Source organism: Mus pahari, chromosome 13 (genome assembly GCF_900095145.1).
Source record: "Mus pahari chromosome 13, PAHARI_EIJ_v1.1, whole genome shotgun sequence".
In the NCBI taxonomy this organism is placed as follows: domain Eukaryota; kingdom Metazoa; phylum Chordata; class Mammalia; order Rodentia; family Muridae; genus Mus; species Mus pahari.
This window is the reverse complement of record NC_034602.1, coordinates 15588924-15603761: the sequence shown is the minus strand read 5'-3', so window position 1 is coordinate 15603761 and position 14838 is coordinate 15588924. Positions and strand designations below refer to the sequence as shown.

General features: G+C 40.3%; 1 pseudogene; it reads left to right on the top strand.

Moving 5' to 3' along the window:
* Positions 1 to 1259: 1259 nt before the first annotated feature.
* The window catches only part of LOC110330869, a 28110-nt pseudogene continuing 14531 nt past the window's right edge, over positions 1260 to 14838 (top strand).

The window sequence follows — 14838 nt, the reverse complement described above, 5'->3', positions numbered from 1 at the left end:
AACTGTGGAGGAGTTTAGCCTGAAGGTCAGAAGCTTAGGACATTGCCTATGTGACTACTAACCATGCTTTTCCTGTGTGGGCTGAGGGGGTGGTAACTTTGACAGGAGCCAGGAGTCCAGGAGATATGAGGGAACTCCTTCTGTCCCATGTAGGTGAGTTATCACCACTGGGTCCTGGGGTTCCACCTCAGCTCGACTGTCTTTGCATAGCCCAATGCCCCACATATCCCACTTCTGTTTTTATAAGAAAGGGAGAGGGCACTGTGTCATTTGTGGTAAAAGTTTAGAGTGGAGTGGAAGTATCAGAAGAAAAGATATAGCCTTGAGAAGTAGCAGAACAAAGCCAGAGTAGTGAGGAGGGCTAAGGGTAAGGGTTGGGAAGGCAAGAGATTGTACAATCAATCAATTGTTCCATGGGTAGTACAATTTGAGGGTAATAACATCAGTTTTAAACAGCAATTAATTAATCTAGATAGAATTATGTTTTCCTCACTATCATGTAACTTCCCCCAAAGTTCAGCGGTCACTTGGCTTTGGCAAGAGAGTTCATCTGTAGCTGGAAGGTTCCATTATGTCTTCTGTGGAGTTCAGCACGTGTTTCCCAAGAGTCTTGCATATGAGGTTTTTGGAGGAAGACAGCTTTGTTGTAGTCTGTAGGTCTCAGGAGATGGTGTTGTCTTAGCTGGATCTGTGGCAGCAGGCACTATGTGGAGATAGACCTGTGGAGTAATGGTAACAGAGGAGCAGAACACCAGCAGAGTATGTCTCCCTAGGGTGGATAGCAAAAGTTATGCCTGCAATGGTTTGCTTAGGAGCACAACATGGTTAGCTTTGGATGGCTGAGGAAGAATATATCATGTTAATTGTGTATCTGGATTAGGCAGTTAACAATTTGTCTGTAAAAGGAAACACATTGTTAATTAAGGATTGCATGATTTTGGAACCTTAAAGGAAATTTAAAACAAGTCGAGAGAATTTTTTGGACATATTTCATGAATACTAGAGAGAAAATAATCATTTAAATAAAGAAGCATGAAAATTTGGGGTTGAAAAGCACGATTTAGTTGTTCCTGTAGGGGGAGCACAGCTTCGGGTGCAGTTGTCAAGGGCTAATCTGGATGAGGGGAGGGGCACATTGCGCCCTGCAGTTGCCTTTTCTTCCCTTTTTGTTTTGTCTCTGAAAGCAGAAGGAGAGGAAAGTTTAACATAGAGGGTTGAGTGAAAGGCATTTTAGCTAAGGTGGCTGGCTGTCCGGCAGCATGTCACCTCCGCCTGCCGATGCAGTGCCCGCCATGGCTCTTTTGCCTTCTCCTCCCTGTTGCCTGCTTCTGCCTCCGCCCACTGCGTCTCACTTCTGCCTTCCACCTGTGCTTCCCACCGCCTGTGCCGCCTGCCACCTTGTCTGCGGGCCTGCAGCCCATTCCCGGACACTTGTGCATGGGGCAGGAACTGGGTTGTGGTCCCTTGGCATGGGCTGCACTCTCACGCTGGGCTGTGGTGGGGAGGGGGTGGCAGAGCTCAGACTAACCCTGCTGTTTGAGGAGGCAGAGAGTTTAGAGCAGGCTCTGCCTGGTCTTGGGAAACTTGGAGATCTGATGTAGGTCTCTGTGTGTGTCTTCTTTAGCTGGTTATGTCTGGCGTAGATGGCAGAACCATCCTCTGCTACTATCTGTCGGAACTAAAGGGGCCAGGGGAGGGGGGAAAAGGGGGAAGGGAGGATAGCCCACCTCCACCCAGAGTTCCTTCTATGCTCTGGGCAGGCAGATGCAGGAGGGCTGTCAGACGCTTTTCACTTGACCACACCTGGGCATCTAAGCCACTGACCACACTCAACAGGGGGTGGAAAAGGGGCAGCCCCTGACCGGGGGCTCCAGGGTGACACCCTGTAGCCCCAGGGTTATAGGAGAGAGGGCATAGGGGTGTTGGGAAAGAGGAGCAGGGAGGATAGCCCATGTCTAGCCAGAGTTCCTCCTATGCTTTGGCAGGCAGATGCAGGAGGGCTGCCAGACACTTTCCACTCTGCCCCTGGTGGGCATCTAAGCCACTGACCCCACTCGATGATGGGGGGTTGGTGGACAAGAGGTAGCCACAGACCAGGGGCCCGGGGTGACACCTTGTAGCCCAGGGGTTATGGGAGAGAGGGCTGAGGGGAGAGAGGTTCCCTCCCAGGCAAGAGTAAGCAGAGGGCCTTAATGAACAGAGTCTATGGTTTTAGAACTTTATTGTAGAAAGGCAAGGAGAAAGGAGAGAAGCTGAGAGAGAGAGAGGAGGGGGACAGGCCATGGCCAAGAGTAGAGAAGGAGAAAAAGGAGAGAAAGAGAAGAAAAGCTAGCGAGGGAGAGGGAGAGAGAAGAAGAGAGTGAGAGAAGAGAGTGAGAAGAGGAGAGGAAAAAGTAAGAGGATTGTAAGGGGAGTAAGGGAGTGAGGTGGGACTAAGCAGCCCCTCTTAGGGGCTTTTATCTTTACTTTTGCTAGGAAACTGTGGAGGAGTTTAGCCTGAAGATGAGAAGCTTGGGACATTGCCTATGCGACTACTAACCACGCTTCTCCTGTGTGGGCTGAGGGGGTGGTAACTTTGACAGGAGCCAGGAGTCCAGGAGATATGAGGGAACTCCTTCTGTCCCCCTGGTGGTGTATTATCACCACCAGGTCCGAGGGTTCAGACCTCAGCTGGACTGCAGTCCACCTTGTCTGTGAAAAGCCCAATGCCCAACACTTCTGGGGGAATCACCATCCCTGTCCTCAAGCTATACTATAGAGCAAGAGTGATAAAAATGCATGATATTGGTACAAAGACAAGAAATTAGATGAATGAAATAGAATTGAAGATCCAGAAATAAACCCATACACCTATGGTCACTTGATTTTTGACAAAGAAGCTAAAACCATCCAATGAAAAAAGACAACATTTTTCAACAAATGGTGTTGGATAAACTGGAGGTCAGCATGTAGAAGAATGCAAATTGATGCATTTTTATCTCCTTGTACAAAGCTCAAGTCTAAGTGGATCAAGGAACTCCACATAAAACCAGAGACACTGAAACTTATAGAAGAGATAGTGGGGAAGAGCCTAAAAGACATGGGCACAGGGGAAGAATTCTTGAACAGAACAGCAATGGCCTGTGCTGTAATATCAAGAATCAACAAATGGGACCTCATAAAATTGCAAAGCTTCTATAAGGCAAAGGACACTGTCAATAAGACAAAACGGCTGCCAACAGATGGGAAAAGATCTTTATCAACCCTACATTCGATAGAGGGCTAATATCCAAAATTTATAAAGAACTCAAGAAAGTAGAGTCCAAAGAACCTAGTAACCCTATTAAAAATTTGAATACAGAGCTAAATAGGGAATTCTCAGCCGAATAATCTCAAATGGCTAAGAATCACTTAAAGAAATGTTCAAGATACTTAGTCATTATGGAAATGCAAATCGAAATGACCATGAGATTCCATCTCAAACCAATAAGAATGGCTAAAATCATAAACACAGGTGACAGCAGATGTTGGCAAGGGTATGGAGAATAAGGAACACTCCTTCATTGATTTTGGGATTGCAAGCTGGTAAAACCACTTTGGAAGTCAGTCTGGCATTTCCTCAGAAAATTAAAAATAGTCCTACCTGAGGACCCAGCTATACCACTCCTGGGCATATACCCAGAAGATGCTCTGACATATAACAAGGACACGTGCTCCACTATGTACATTTCAGCTTTGCTTATAATAGCCAGAAGCTGGAAACAACCCAGATGTCCCTCAATAGAAGAATGGATAACAAAAATGTGGTACATATACATAGTGGAGTACTACACAGTGATAAAAAAACAATGGCTACATGAAATTCTTAGGCAGATGGATGGAACTAGAAGATATCATCCTGAGTGAGGTAATCCAGACACAGAAGATACGTGGTATGTACTCATTTACAAATGGATATTAGCCCCAAAGCTCACAATGCCCATGATACAACCCACAGACCATATGGAGAGTAGAAGGAAGGAAGACCAGGGTGTGGACGCTTCAGTCCTGCATTGAGCGGGAAACAGGACAATTGTGGCAGGTGGAGGGACAGGGTGACTTGGGACAGAGAAAGGAGGGGAAGGAAATAATGGTGGGAGTATCATTAACTGGAAGAGATATGAGAGAAGTAGGGAGGGTCAGGAAATTGAACATAAAATATGTAGCAGGAGGGATAAGTAACTGGGGGATAGCCACTGGAGGGGCCCAGACACCAGGGAAATGTGAGGCTTCCAGAACGTTAGTGGGATGATTTTAGCTGAAATGCACAGAGAAGTTGGGGGTAGAACCTGTTGAGACCACCTCCAGTAGATTGGCAAGGCCCCTGGTCGAGGGATGAGGTCACTCACCCATCTCAAAGTTTTTAACCCAGAAATCTTCCTGTCCTAAAAAAGAACAAGGACAAAAATGGAAGAAAGACTGAAGGAAGGGCCCACCAGCGACTTCCACACCTGGGGATCAATCATGTCTGCAGACACCAAACCCAACACTGTTGCCGTGGTCAAGAGGCGTTTGCTGATAGGAACCTAGTGTGGTGGTTATTGAGAGGTCTGGCCAGCAAATGACCAATGCAGATGTGGATGTTTGGAGCCAAACATCAGGCTGAGCTCGGAAATCCTGGTCGGGGAGCTGGCCAAAGGACTGGGAGAGCAGAGGGGGATTGCAACCCCATAGGAAGAATAACAAGCAACCTTTTCAACCTGTTTAGAGTAATGGCTTTCAAACTGATGTACTTTTGTTAGTGACTTCACCATTTACCCTGCCCTCTAAGAAAATTCTGGCATTCTGTCTAGTGACCCAAGTATAGCAAGATTGCCATGTATTAAATAATATGTGATGAAATATGTGTTTTAGTATAACAAGCACTGAGTTTTATGTTAATAAATCAACAATACATATAGAATGAGGTATGTTTAAAGTAGGAAATATAGTATGAAATGGAATATATGGTTAAAAAAAGTTTTGCAGAATTCATATGTGTACCTGAATGAGTTTGTGGTGTTTAGGATGGAACATAGAGGCCTGATCCTGCTACATGCTAAGACTTGTCTTCTGCTTGACTATATCATAGTTCTTCAAAAGGCTTTCTATTCTACAGAAATAGACAATTTTATGGATTTACACTCCTGGTCCCAGATTACTCCTCAACATCAGTCAGCAAGATAAAATTACAGCTTGTTCCATCAAACTGATAATGGAGAGGACAGAAAACCTTGATATGGAATTCAGAAGCCAATGTAATGGAGGAAGCCTTGCAGTCATCTAGCCAGAAGACCACATCCCGCAGGAGAAAGAAGGGTGCTTCTTAAGTTGCCATCAACCAAGGAAAGTGTCCTAGTCAAGAAACAGCCTTAGATTCTTTCAAAATGCTAGGAAAAGAAAATTTTAGTCTTCAACATGTTAAGTCCAAGCAAGAAAGCGACCATATGCATTCTTAAATAGAAGGTCACAGTGCCATGCTCTATGCACAAGGGTACTATTCCCCTTCTACAACCCCAGTGAGCTGGCCAGAGAAAAGTCATAAAAGAAGGAAAGGAAGCACAGTTTCTGAAAGCAGTGCAGCATACATATGCTTTGAGCTTAGAGATTGAGACTGTGGGAGCTGAAGCATGGATATCAGGGAGCTGGTGGGGTCATGGCCATGCTCTTTCCACAGAACATAATAGAAACATGGACCCACAATGTGACCTCTGTTCTTATTGCATGTGTCTAGCACAGTTTCTCTTCTTTCCTGGCCCATGTATTGATGTTTTCTGAAGGAATCTGCTGTTCTAAGCTGTCAGGCATCCTCTATAGCACAGTATATTTACAGGATAGGAAACTGTGTTTTATCATGTATGAGGCGATTTTATATTTATTAATACTTTGGGCAGATAGAGTACAGTGTACTTGGCCTTGGGCCTATTTAATTAAAAAACTTATTTACTGTTAAGAGTAATAAAGAGGCGTGAAATTCTCAAAGTTTACTTAAGAAAGGGGAAGCTTACCTCAGGGTCTGAGCCAAGTGATATTCTTAGGTCCAGCCATGTGTGACAGCTGGTTTTTTAAAGTATGTGTTGCTTCTTGACGTACAGGAAGCCCCTGTTATTTGCTATGAAAGGTTTCTGGATCTCTAGGGCATGTCTGAAGTTACTGACACACTGAACTCTACATATACTATTTTCTGTAATAAATTTTAACTTTTAAATTAAGCATGGTAAGAGTTACACTGTAATAAATAATAACAAAATAATTGAAGTGAAGCACTGAAATCAAAATTATTTGGATATAGCTTCTCTTAAAATATTGCATTGCCTTGAGCCCCCCAGTGATCTATTTTCTTCCTTGTTGAGTGGAGAATTTCCACCTTTTTGTTGAAGGGAAGCCTTTTAGAACTTCTCTTTGTCTTGTATAATTGACAGTGTCACTGTTCTTGGACTTTGGGGCAATGATCTTACTTTAAGTAAAAAAAAAAAAAAAAAAAAAATGTTTTTGTTTGTTTGTTTTCTTTTTGTCATTTTGGAAAGATGCACTGTAATGTTACAAGACCAAATATGATGACTGCAGGTGACTGTTAACTGACTACCAAACAGGTGAGTTATATATCATAGGCATACGGACAGAGGGAAGATCACATGCCAGACTGGATTGAGCAGACTGGCACAAGATGCCTGATGGTACTCAGAACAGCATGCAGTTTAAAACTTATAAAATGGTTATTTCTAGTAGTTTCCCACTAACATTTTCACACCACAGTATAACTCACAGCTATAATTACAAAAAGAGGAAATGAAAGCAGGCTTAAATTTTGGCATTTGTATAGAGATTTGCATGAAGGAAATGATTTAGCACTCACAGGCTTGTAATAAGAGGGCTCTGGATAGCTTTGAACTCTCCACCTGGCTCTCAAAATGCTGTGCTTAGAATTGAGCTTTGATCTGAACTGCTGCTGAGAAGTTGAGGCATTGTCAAACTTGAATGAGAGTCCTCTACCAGCAAACAGTAGCCATAAGCACCAGTGGATTTAGAGATAATCACATTAGACTCATTAGCACTTTCTCCTATTCTAGAATTGTTACTCATTTTAATTTTTAAAAAAGGAGGAAGGGGAATGTCAATGGTGAAAATGAAATTATAAGCATAGCTTGGGTACATGGATTGAAGCAAGTCATATCCCTCTTATTTTAGAGAGACAAAAAATAATAATAATTTATTTTGGAGTCATTTGGAATTAACAAAGCCAGGATCAGATTTTGGATTACACCAAATTCCATGTCCCAATTTGAAAACATTTTCATGAAGTTTTATTATGCTACAGAACAAAGTCTTAAATTAAGGAAAGTTCATAATGCATTACAGGGTACATCAGATAGGAGGTTCTAGCAGAATAAGGAAAGCTTTTTTAAGGCTCAAGATGCAATTTGATGGCATTCACAGCATTTGAGTTGGTGTAAGCTAGTGGTCTACACAGATAATCGATTCCACTATTATCTTTGAATCACACAACTAGTTCTAACAGAGAGGTTGGCAAGTAATGTCTGCCTGGAAACTAAACCTAGCCCAAGACAACATAAGCCTCTTGACCTCTTACCTCCCAATCTCTCCACAGTACTGAAGCCCTACATAGTGAATCACTTTTTGTAGACACAGTCCTTTTCCTTTTCCAGCAGTCTGCTCACATCTCCACATGTGCAGAGAGGTATTAAATTTTCATGTTTTTTCCATATATATGCCTTTCTGTGGGCTATGTTCTACTAACTGGGCTGCCTTGTCTGGGGTGATAAGGTAGGGGATATGTCTCTATGGTCTGGGACTAAGGAAGTGCCCAAGAATCAATAGGGGTGACATTAGCTGTGACTTACTACATTAGGGATATGGAACATGAAGAGACTATCTCCTGTATCCAGACAGAACCCCGAATCAAGTGATAGAGACATGAACCTACCTACAAAACTTTCAACTCAAAATTTATCTGTTCTACAAGTAATGCAGGCATGGGGAGGGAGCAGAGACCAAGGGAATGGCTAATTAATAACCGATCTAACTTGAGATGCATCCCATGTCCAAACGTCAATCCTTAACATTATTAATAATGTTATGCTTGCGGACAGGAGCATGTTTTCTCGTGAAAGACTTCTCCCAGGGGCTGACTCAGACAGATAAAGAAACCCACAGCCAAGCAGTGGATGGACCTTAGGGATTCTTAAAGACAAATAGGAGGAGAGATTGTAGATCCCAAAGAGTATAGGAGCTCCACAGGAAGGCCAACAGAGTCAATTAACCTGAAGGCTTTATTCTGTCACAGTCTGAGTCACCCACCCAAGTACACAAACAGTCTAGACCTAGGCCTTTCCGCTCATATGTAGCAGATGTACAGCTTGGCTTTCATGTTGGCCCTGAACAACCTGAGTGGGAGCTAACCCAAAAGCTATGTTCTACTACCTGGGCTGCCTTGTCTGGCCTCTTTGGAAGAGGAAGAACCTAACTTTGCAGATACTAGAAGTGTCAGGGTGGGATGTAATAACTAGGGGACCACCACCCACCCAGTTGAGAAGGGGACAGGGGAAGAGGAAGTATTGTGGGAGACAGTGTCTGGGAAGGCATCAGTGAGAGGGATATAAAGTGAATAAGTAAAAATCTAAAATTATATTAAATTTAAAAAAAAATTTAGATTCTAAAAATGACATGTTCTAGTAAGGCTTCCTCAATGCTTCCCTTGGGTGTCAAGTTAATTAGCTATCTTCTACTGACAAATATTTTCTTCTAACTTGTCAAGCATAAATGTGCTTACAAAGGAGTCTGGCAATCAAATTCTTTCTAATTCAAACAAATCACCTGACAATCCCTTTCTAAGTTGTCCAATGTAACTTATTTGATATTATAAGTAGACTCGGCTTGCTGGGTTGGCAAGGAAATGTAGGACCATATATTAACCTGCCTCTGGTGTGGCGGATACTTGCTTTCTTGTCTCTCCTCTGTGGAAAAAAACGTTCTTCTTGGGAAGTAATCAGTCCTTCACAAAATTCGCTTGCGTTTATACGTGGAGCCCATTAAAAAGATCTTAGATAGCTGATCAATTCTGGGTTGGATTTTCTTCTAGGTGCATATATATCCATTCAACACACATAGGTGACCTGTATGTTAATGATGTTAAAATTCTTTGCTGTAAAAACACATTCATGTGGCTCCTGAACAATTTTTTGCTTTATGTCTTTGCTTGTTTGCTTTTGTTCACTATTGTAGTAAAATTGAACACACTATCTTGGGGGGGGGGCTTATTGATACCTTAATGAGGTGTTTCTCCTAGACATGGAGTAACTATTAAAGACCTGTATTTGCCAATATATGGTTAGAGTTTAGTCCTTTTTCCCATGCATGCAACTATTTTTTGTCCTCTAGAAAGCCCTGAAGTGAGTTTTTTCTCATATTTATTTTTATATCTATTTATTTTAAATATTAAATACGTTGCATAACATGAAAACCAACCAGCTTTTAATTTAAGACAGTGAGTCTTACTCTGTTATACAGACTGGAAGTGAAACTATGGGTTCGGGAGATTCTCTCCATGAGTTGCTGAGAATACAGAAAAGTGTCACTGTGGTTGCATAGAACTCTGCAAGGACATTCTAAGTCATCTTCCCTTAGCTATCTTTTTCTGTGCATCAAGATGTTCCAGAATGCCCAAGTTATTAAACGTTTTCTAACTTCCATGGGAACTTGGGGTCAGGTCCAAGCTCCAGTCCCTATATGCATGGTTCCATCTCCTATTGCAGGCAAGTTTCTTGACTATGTACAAAGTTGTCCTCTGAATTAGTTGGTAAGTTATGATCATTGTAATTTTATTTTGGAGCAAACAATTTGTTGTTTAGGCCCAGAGCAAGTATTAAATGTCAGCCTTCCTGATATGAACAGAACAAGTTGGATTTCAAATGATTGATTTACAATGTGTCTATGAAACCATTAGCTGAGATAGCAGAGGTATATAGAGAGAAGAACAGAGAAGGAATATGAGATCGAAAGGGAGATAAAGAAAATGAGAAATAAACATGATTAGCTGATTCTTTAGAATTACATTTGGAGAAATAATTTAAGGGGCCAGCATTAAAAACAAATTTTCCTTCAGCAAAATCTTGCTGACGTATGCAATAGTATCTGGGTTTTGTGGCTGATGATGGGATGGATCCCCGGGTACGGTAGTCTCTGGATAGTCCATCCTTTCATCTTAGCTCCAAACTTTGTCTCTGTAACTCCTTTCATGGGTATATAGTAGTCTCTTGTGAGGCTATTCCAGTGCCTGGCAAACACAGAAGTGGATGCTCACTATCAGTTATTGGATGGAACACGGGGTCCCCAATGGAGGAGCTAGAGAAAATACCCAAGGAGCTGAAGGGGGCTGCAACCCTGTAGGTGGAACAACAATATGAACTAACCAGTACCCCCAGAGCTCGTGTCTCTAGCTGCATATGTAGCAGAAGATGAACTATTCGGCCATCATTGGGAAGAGAGGCCCCTTGATCTTGCAAACTTCCCCAGCACAGGGGAAGGCCAGGGCCAAGAACTGGGAGTGGGTGGGTAGGGGAGCAGGGATGGGAGAGGGTATAGAGAACCTTTGGGATAGCATTTGAAATGTAAATAAAGAAAATATCTAATAAAATTATTTTCCTATTGCAGTAAGTCTCCAACCCAAATATGTACTGGCAATGAAAATACAACTCAATTAATATGAATACATGCTGTATACCTAGATTGGGCAGAGCTACTGCTACACTACCATCTTCCACATCTATGAGACCCCTGCGGTTTCTCCAGGCCATGTGCTTCTGCTCCACTTTTCTTCTTCCTCCTCCTCTGCGTCCTCTCCCTCTTCCATTTTCTCCTTCTTCTCTCTCCCAATCTTCTGCTCTACCTGCCCTACACCCAATCATCAGCTCTTCTTTATTTTACAAATTAAGGTGGGGGTAGATTTACTGGAAATCACCTGAGTCCTGACTCATTCCTTGTTGGAAGACCCCTCACAGGAGAATGGAATTAACATCAAATATAATTAGCCACAGGGCTATCCACAACACTTTCCCAGGATTTAAGTGAAATCACTGTGCAAAAGAATAAGAAGAGTAGTATGTAGTATATGTATTATGAGTTTCCGCATAGCCTTCTTTGGCCTCTATACACTATAGTAATTCATTTCTCGATACTGGACATTTAAGTCTGTATTTACATTCCATATTTGTGTGTTTCTAACTGAGATTTGGGGGTGGGGGAGAGAAAGAGATTGAATCTTTTGCTATTGTGAAAAATTATATGCAACTATTAGCCCATATGGAATTGTGACTTGGCATTATGGTTTCAGGCTATGGTTCATAGCCTGTTCCTTTATATCTGTGGCAGCGTAAACATCATGGCGTGTGGATGAGCCTGTTCATTTTATAGCAGTCTGGAAGCAATAAATAAAAAGAAGAGGTGGGGTTTTCGGTAACCTCTTCCAGGTATGACCCCAGTAAGCAAACTTCCTTCACCTAGGTCCTACCTTCATCTAGGTTAATGCTTTCCATAGAAAAAAGACCAAGCCTTAAATATACAAGACATTTAGAGATGTTTCATATCAAAAGTATGGCATTATTTCTTATTTAATCCCACTTTGAGCCACATGTAAGCTAACAATAAAGTATAATGACCAAATTAAGTCCTTTTCTCCACAAAGAACATATGATCATCTCTGAGCATCATTTAAGGGCAGAAGTTCTAACTCTTCTTTTAGCACACAAGATTCATGTTTGTTCATCCAATATCCACTAACTCATGATGAAGTTCCTCATTCTGAAAAACCTCTGATTCTCTTTTCCAAGCAGCTATGGTTGTCAGAGGGAGACTTTTTGGAGATACAAAATTCTTCTACTACCAGAAACATTAGACTCAGTGTGAACTCATTGTAATGTGCAGATTTCATTGCAGGGTCCAAGCACAGAGAAAAGAATCCATTTACTATCAGAAAATATGGTTGTTGCTCCCATCTGCCCTTGGATCTTTTCAAAATTCTGGTTCTTTATGGAAGTTCTTATGGAAAGGGATTAGAATTTTAACATAAGGATTTGGAATGAAAGAAACAATTAATTTGTAGTCATTTCTCTGGCTTTTTAAATTACTGGAAGCAAGTATTACATTGTGCATGGTAGTATGTTACATAAGGACACCATTACATAAGTCTATACATTATATTGAAAATATCCCTATTGGAAGTTTTCCTGTTCCCTTTCCTGCACCTCTCACCCCAGTTAGTTCGCTTAGATCCTTCTGCTTTTACCTGTATGTCATACAGTCATATGTGATTTTTATATATCCATAAAGGATCTGGGCACCACAAATGAGAGAAAACATATTCACCTTTATGAAAAACAAAAACTTAATTTTACTAATATTCTTATTTTGATCACTATTATCTTTCCTATAAATGATATAATTTTATTCTTTATGGGTAAAAGAAGAAAATTTTATTGTAAGTATATACCTCATTTTATATATCTCATTTTCCTTATATGGATCTTTGTCATTAGATAATCATGTTAATTCTATAACCTATCTACTGTGAATTGTGCTGCAGTAAACATTAATGAGCAGGTGTCTCTGTGGTGTGCTAGCTTGGCATACAGCCAATGAATGCCAGGAGTTAGGTCAAGTGATAGATTTTATTTTTCCATGGAAATTTTGGCTTCCACAATTGCTGAACTAGTTTACATACCACCCCTTGTATAGGAGGCTTCCTTCTTTGTCCTTGCCTTCAACACCATTTGTTTTGTTTTCTCAATGACTATAATTCTGAACTAAGATGAAATCTCACTGCAGTTTTCACTTACATTTGTCTGTTGGTGAATGAGAATGAATATTTTCTTCATCTGTTTACTAGACATTGATATTTATCATTTGAGAACTAAGTAGTTGAAGTTATTTTTATTCTTAGCTTTTCCACACAAAGGGACATTTTTCAGTATGCTGCCTTTTGAGGTAGTGGTATGTTTGAGCTGTCTATATCAGCAGAAATGGTTCAAATTGTATTTTTCAGGTAATAGAAGTACAGAAAAATATGTTTGAGTTTCTAAACACAGAAGAATGAACATACAATCAAACTCTGTGTTTTTGTTTTCTTATCAAGAATATCATCAAAGAACTCCCCATATATCACAATCTTGTTTCATCCAGCCCAAGTTTTCATGTCAATGTTGTTCTATAAAAAAGAGTCTGTTTTCGTAAATGGTTTCAATTTTAAAACTTAATAGTCTTAAATATCATCTCTGTGAAAGTTTTATAATCTGAGTTTTTCATAATTCTTCATCACATAAATGTTGATATTTATATGAAAATACATTTAAGAACAAAAATACGTTTTAAAAAGTATTTTTATTTATTAGAACTCTTAACTTTATGTGGGAAGACACATGAGATAAAATGTTCTCTCAAAAAGCCTTAACCAAATCATTTTTTAACACAGCAGGATATAAACCTGCAAGTTTAAGTATTAACTCTAACTTGTGAATCTAATATTCTTAGGATTCATTAGTAGTTATTCTGAAAATAAATTCCTATGAAATCTCTTACTGTAAAATTACAATTACCTAGTAATTTAAAAAGGATTGCTGGAAAGAGACTAGAGTTAGGTTCTGGTATATTATGCTTAATCTATCATCTTCAATTGTCTGTTTAAATATAACTTAGGAAGATTAATGTGGAAGGATCTCTGGGATGTAAATTACCCTCCATGAGTTTCTGATTATGCTTCACTATGTATTACCTTCATTTCTGCCTCCATCAGTACATAGTAATTTTCATTCTTCCACTAACAAAACACAAACACCTACACTAAACAAGTGTGTCCTACGACTCACAAATCTGTGCCTCTCTCATCAGATTCCTGGAACTAGGGCTGGAGGAGAGCAAAGACAGCTGCCATCTATGGGGAGTCTCAGATTATTCAGAAATCTAAGTTCTCCAAAAAGAAGTAACATATGATAATATTCAATATGATTAATCTAATTTGGGCATGTGCTACCAGAGAAGATAGAAAAGATTTTAATAATGTATCATAGGCTCAGAAAATCATCTATTGTGTGTTTTATCTTATAGAAAATTTCAAAGTTAATTCATTCTCCATCTTCAAATATGCACGCATAGGGAGTAAATGTGAGCAATGATCAGGAAAAAAGTAATGGCAGCTACATAAAGCTTTAATGGAGTGCATGGTCTGGGAAAGTAGCAGAGCAAAATAGAAGAGAGAATATTTGGGTTAAATGATATAGCAGTAGAAGGGAGAGGCAGGGAGCTAAGGGCCCAACAAAATGAGATAGAAAAGCAAACTCTATATGAAGACCAAAGCTTTAGAAACCTGATGTAAGAAATGCCTTTATTTAAAGAGTAGAAACTATAGCAAGTTTCTACACATGCTAAGCCTCCAGCACAAATTGTCATTCAACATGCTATGGGCACAGTGTAACAGTGTGGGACACATGCTTTTGCCATTGTCATACTTTGTCATGTCTCTTCATTGCTGTCATAGCTTTATTTTTTTTTTTCCTTCAAACTTTTTCAGACTCATTTTGGTGAGTACTGAATGACATTCATTTCTCTTTGCACCAGTCCATTCAATTACTTATTAAATAGGATTACACTTTAAACTCACTGATAAGCGGATATTAGCCCAGAAACTTGGAATATCCAAGACACATTATGGAAAACAGAAGAAAATCAAGAAGGATGACCCTTTGTGGATACTTCATTCCTCCTTAGAATAAGGAACATAACTCTCATGAAAGGTTATAGGTACAGAGACAAAATTTAGAGCTAAGATGAAAG